This window comes from Pundamilia nyererei, unplaced genomic scaffold (assembly GCF_000239375.1).
Source record: "Pundamilia nyererei isolate P.nyererei 1_Seehausen unplaced genomic scaffold, PunNye1.0 scaffold00511, whole genome shotgun sequence".
Taxonomy (NCBI): Eukaryota; Metazoa; Chordata; class Actinopteri; order Cichliformes; family Cichlidae; genus Pundamilia; species Pundamilia nyererei.
Window position 1 is genome coordinate 51,557 of NW_005187912.1, and position 6,379 is coordinate 57,935.

Sequence of the window (6,379 nt, forward strand, 5' to 3'; positions counted from 1 at the left end):
TATATATATATACGTACTGTATATATATATATGTATGAATATTGTGCAAAAGAAATGGCATGTATGTACAATATGGAGTGCATATATGTACAATATGGAGTGCGTAAATGTCAACATTTTTTTCGCGTGAACAGCCCATGTGAGATCCTCCACCAGATATACACCTAAGAAACAGAAGCCGCTCACTCTCTCCACAGCTGCACCGTTGATGGTGATGGGGGTGTGTGCTTCTCTACACCTCAGGAAGTCCACTACCAACTCCTTTGTCTTGGCACCAGTGTGTCAGGGCGCTGATCTCCTTCCTCTAAGCCGTCTCATCACCTCTGGTGATAAGACCCACCACTGTTGTGTCATCCACAAATTTCACAATGATGTTGGAGTTGCTGTATGGTGAGGGTGGCTGTAGCTCAGGTGGTAGAGCAGATCAGCCACAGCCAGTTCGATCCCAGGCCGTCTCCTGGCTGCATGCCAAATATCCTTGGGCAAGATACTAACCCCATGTTTGCCTACTGGTGGTGGCCAGAGGGCCTGGTGGCGCCAGTGTCCGGCAGCCTCGCCTCTGTCAGTGCGCCCCAGGGCAGCTGTGGCTACAATGTAGCTTGCCATCGCCAGTGTGTGAATGTGTGTGTGAATGGGTGAATGACTGAATGTAGTGTGAAGCGCTTTGGGGTCCTTAGGGACTAGAAAAGCGCTATACAAATGCAGGCCATTTACCATTTGCTAGTGGCCGTGCAGTTGTAGGTGTAGTGTGAGTACAGGCGAGGGCTTAGTACACACCGCGACTGGCCGAATGGGGTGCGTAGGAGGGCTTTGTACGCATCCAGGAAGGAGGTGTAACAGTGGTCAAGCAGCCGCTCTCCTCGTGTTATGAAGTAAATGTGTTGGTGGAGTTTTGGTAAAACTTTCTTCAGGTTTTCTTTGTTAAAGTCCCCGGTTGTGATAAATGCCATCTCTGGGTGCATGGTTTTCTGGCTGCTAATCGCACTGTACAGTCCCATCATTGGCCAGTCAGCCTCGGTTTGTGGGGGAATGTAAACAGCCGTAATAATGACTGCTGTAAATTCCCTCGGTAGCCAGAATGGCTGGCACTTAATGATCAAGTACTCATCAGGATTATACAGCTCATGTGGGAACTATAGATGAGGAGAAAGCCAACATTAACAGTTACCAAGAAGCACCTAGTTGTTCAGTTTAACCCTTTAAGACCTCCAATAGAACCAGGTCCGCCAGAGCTTACTTTATATTTTTACATGCTGTAGTGCCATTTTTGGGAGCATTTCAAGTTGCTATACATCAATACAACTGTTATATCCCATATTTTAATAATATGTATGCATTAAGTCCATAGTAACTACATTAATTGCAAAAAAGTGCAATAAACCAAAAAAATTGAAAATCGTTTTTGTTTTTTTTACATAAATTTCTACTTGAAGAAATTTAAGAGGTTTATCGCTTAAAACTTTAAATACAAAAAAGTTGCAAAAAATAGTTTACAACAACAGGAAATTTATTTTGAGTGTCTTCATAGTTTTATTTTTGAGATACACCAATTTTTATATACTGCAGGAAAAACGAAAAACAATCCTATGATGCAAATTTGCAAAGAAAACAGCATGTGCATCAAAATAAACTATTTCCAGCAGTGCAATTCGAGTTCTAAGCATCCCAGAAACTATTCAGAAAAGCATAAAACATAACTCCAGTATAGGCTTTTAAGGCCTACAAATAAAAACTACATTTTCCGCGAAAATGACATCACTTCCGGTTTCGAGCAGGAAATTACGGACATGCGATCGTTCGCGCTGACGTCTGTTTCGATGTGAGAAGTGTTACGAACAGCTGATCGGATCAGCAAAGCGTGTTTCTGGAATATTATGTTTTTGTTCCTGCAAGCGCTTTTTAAGCAATTTTTGCAAAGCTATATGTGGAAGGAAACCGTGACCTACGACAAGCTGATGGCACAAGATGTAAGTACAACTCGTCCGGTTTCATATGCAAAAAAAATTATTGCGCTAGCTTACGCGGTTCCGGTTCTACAGGGATTTAAAAATAGTTACGCAAAACGGAGCATGCCTGTTCCGACTGGTTTTAAAGGGTTAATAACATCAAGAGAAGCTATTATCAAAGCTCGAGATCAAGAGTCTAAAGTACAATGGGAACAGCAGTGAGCAGTATGGAAATATTTAGCTAACCCTCGTAGAAGAGAGCAGTGAATCCTAACTAAATGTTGCCCAGCCACCTGCAATGGCAGATGCATCTACTGAATTGAGAAAATATGTAACTAAGGTAGCCACCCAAGCAAACGCACGAGTCTCCTGGCTAACAGTCCCATCAGAGGAGATGCTTGCAGATGTAAACAACTGAACAATACTGAAAGAACATCTGTGAGAAAGAGGTGTCACACCACACCAATACCAAGTGGCTGGTGGACTTAGAATAAGACCAGACCACAGCAACTTTCTATGGAAGGTTGCTGTGGCATAGCAACTATACTGAGTAGAAACATGCGTCAATACACAAGAATAGCTCAGAAAGGCATTGGAAATACAACAGACAGCAAAAGCATCAGCTCCTTGTTTATAGAGCTGCAACACAGGACTTTACAACTACGCAGACCACGCTGAGCACCGCCTTGACAACCTACAATTCAATTCTTCACACATCCATATTAGAGTGCCTGGACTATACAAGGTATAATGGTAGGAATAAGATCCCACTTATTGATACATAAGCCTTACTGGTCATCAGATTCCCAGTGTGAACAATAAAGAAAGAAAGGAAAGAGTGTATGGGTTAGTTAGTGTCAGAGCCACAATTTGAATCATGGAGCATCGACAAAAACAGCTGAAGATAGATGATGATAAGGAACAATTGTGATAGATGTGGCAATCCCAGTGCAGAGCAACATCAGGAAGAACAAGCACAAAGAAACAGAAAACTACCAGGAGCTAAAGGAACAACTGGAGCAGATGTGGAGGGTAAAATGCGGCCCTATGGATAATGGCAGGACTAGGAGCTATAAATGGAAACATTTTTATTTGTATATACATACCGTTTTTATATACATGCAACATTTTGATTCACAGAACGTAATGTGAGATGTGAACTTACTTGCATGTGAAAGATGTTTCAGTGTTACATTTGGTGGCACAGTCAGCCACAGTATTAACTGAATACGTTCGTTTGTTCAGTGAGAGAATCCATGCACCTTCAGTTTTGGAGTAGCCCTCCACGTCATTGCCACCAACTGCAATCAGTCACATCCAAAAAAAAAACAATTACTTCATGTATTTCCTGGTCAGAAGTGACTGCCATAGGAAATGAATGGGAACCCAAAAGCTAAATTTTCTAATCTTTTATTTAGCAGACCAAGTATTGGATATGAGGAGTAAAGTGAAATACTTAGGTCATATCTTAAAAAATGATCTCTGTGATGATGATGATGCGAATCCCCAGCATTGTAAGTTGCACATGCAAGCTAATATAAGGCCAACTAAATTTTACATGTTAAAAGAGCCATTTTCAAGCCTATTGTGCCTATGGCTCATTTGTGGTGTAATTATATCAAAGTCATAATGAAAAAAAAAACTGCTGGTGGCTTTTCAGGATGCATTTAAAATTTTCCTTAAACTTCCAAGATGGACATCTGCAAGTCAAGTGTTTGTCGTGAGTAACGTCCCAGCTTTTCGTGCCTTACTGAGGAACTATATGTACAAATTTATGTGCTGTTTGAATGAGTCAAGCAAGAGCTGTGACAGTTATAACACATGGCGACACAACTGTACTTCAAGTTTTTATGAACATTGCAATAATTGTCCTTATATTTGTGAGTTTTGTCTTTGTTTTTTTATAATATGGAGGAATTTTGTCTGAAATATATATATTTATATAAAAATTCCCCCTTCGCCCCTGTGGACGGTCTATCCTTCAAGCTCAGGTCCTCCATCAGAGCCTGGGAGCTTGAGAGTCCTGCGCAGTATCTTAGCTGTTTCTAGGACTGGAAAAAAAGCACCGAAATAAAGCACCGAAACGTGCGCTGCTTGTCGGTCTGGTTGCTACCGTTTATGTCAGAACACCGGTACCCATCCGTAGCCATGATTAGTGCCTCTGTGCTGTCTTTCTTTGTCCAGCCACTGGTAGGATTTCTGGATGTCAGCCACCTCCTCTATCTGCTGGTGGTACATACAGTGCAAGAGCCTGTCCTTCCATTATGGTCCCTTCTCTTCCTCTTCTTTCTTGGGTTTCGGTGCTCAAGGTATTCAGTGAACACGCGGATCTTGTTCTTACCATTGAGCTGACTTCTCTGCAGGTACTTGGTGGTTGCAGTTTTCCTAGCGGCATCTTCATGGTTCCCATTTGCCTGCGGGATCCCCAGGTACTTGTAACTGTCCTCTAAATCTGCAAAGTTGCCTTCTGGTAGTTTGATCCCCTCAGTTCTGACTACCTTCCCTCTCTTCGTTATCATCTGACTACACTTCTCCATTCCGACTGACATTCCGATGTCATTGCTGTATATCCTGGTGGTGTGGATCAGTGAATCGATGTCTCTTTCGCTCTTGACATACAGCTTGATGTCATCCATGTACAGGAGATGGCTGACAACTGCTCCATTCTGTAGTCGGTATCCGTAGCCAGTCTTGTTAATGATCTCACTGAGGGGGTTCAGGCCTATGCTATGGGCTTGTAGTTGGCCTCTAGTGTTGTCCTCTACATTCCCATTGAGTTCCTGATGAAGGCTCCTAGGGCCCTGTTGATCTTGTATAGGTCTAGGCAATCCAGGAGGGAATTCCAGGACATATTTTAAGAAATCTGCTACTGCTAAATTTGGGGGATTAACAGTATCACAGGGAAACATAAGGGTGGAAGGGATCACAACCAGCACCTCAAAAGCTCAAAGATTCTTATTTTTTAGATCAAGATAAAACACTTTTAGACTCCCACATCAAGAGTGCTGTTGGATTTCTCATCTGTTGTTATTAGATACATTTCATTACAAGTCTAGCAGTTCTCATAAGAGCAAAACACAAATGCTTTTCCTTTGCCACCTTGCACAGAAGTTAAGACAGCAGGTAAATAAAATATTTTACTGAACAGTTATCCAATATGAAGGCATATCAATGTATATTCAAGGAAGTAATTAGAATTTCGACTTGTTTTAACCCAACAGGCCGGTGTGTAAAAGTAGTTATTAAAAGCAGAGGAGATATTGTAGCGCTGTCCTTTTTGTTATGTACCCAAATGTTACATTTTTAAAGACAGTATATATTCTTTGTCAATAAGCAGGTTTTGTCCAGTCAGTCAAGGTTGCTGATTAGAGGGTTTATCGGGAAATCGTGTAGCCAAACAATCCATTTTACGTCATCTGACTAAAAGGAACCAGTATACGGGCTCCAACATGGTTACCAAATCATCCAACACACTGTTTTAGGTCTTTATAAACTACACTACACAGAATTATCCTAAATTACTTTAACGTAAGCTTACATTTATCAAATTCCATTAATTATTCCAATCTAGACTAAAGGTATAGCTTTGAATGTGCTGATGTGGTCTGTCATGACCCATTTAGACCTGAGACTGTGAGAAAAAATGTGTCTCTGTGCTTCTTATTTTGTTGAGTTATTTCTAGCATATGTAATGAAAAAAAAAAGAAAAGTGTTAGTGTTATTGTTGTATTCTGCATTATAAGAATTTAGCACTTGAAACACATCCATTATTACCATTTAAACTAAATGCTAAAAAAAAGAAGCCCCCCCCCCCCCCCCACACACACACACACACACACACACACACACACCTTGTTTGCTTTTTTAAATGTAAGAAAACAGAGCTGAACAAATAAGAAGAAAAATCATCTTTACATGCCCTATAGTAGTTGTACTACTTACCAGTGGAGATCAAGGCTCCCAGGATGAAAGCTGCTGTGTGCAGGCCCATGGTGAGACCCTAAAACTAGCAGTTCATCATCGACTTACTCAAAGAGACACCTTGTGGTATATTATTGGGCTTCTTTTAGCATGTTGGGGGGACAAATAGGGCAATTCACTTACTTGTTAATCATTGTCCCAACAAGGACAGCAAAAGCACTGCCAATCAAAATCCTTGTTTATGAGCGCCAGCAAAATCATTGCATCACAAAAAAAAAGCACAGCGTTTCATTCTCAATTATGTGTGACATATTGTTAAATATTTTCAGCTGTACCTGTCATGGTCCTGGGTCGGTGACCCAGCGCTTTTTGTTCGTTATCATTTTCTTGATGATGATTGTTGAAGTTTTATGTGTCTGCCTCTGAGTCCGCGTCTGTATCTGTCTGTCTATGGTGTCACCCCATCTGTTTGTGAATCTGTCTGTTTAGTTCAATGTCTTGTCTGGTTCCAT

At 41.2% G+C, this 6,379-nt stretch overlaps 1 pseudogene; it reads right to left on the reverse strand.

Annotated features, from left to right (window-relative positions):
- Positions 1 to 5,937, reverse strand: part of LOC102192685 (plasminogen-like) — a 9,152-nt pseudogene extending 3,215 nt beyond the window's left edge.
- Between the last annotated feature and the right edge of the window lie 442 nt (positions 5,938 to 6,379).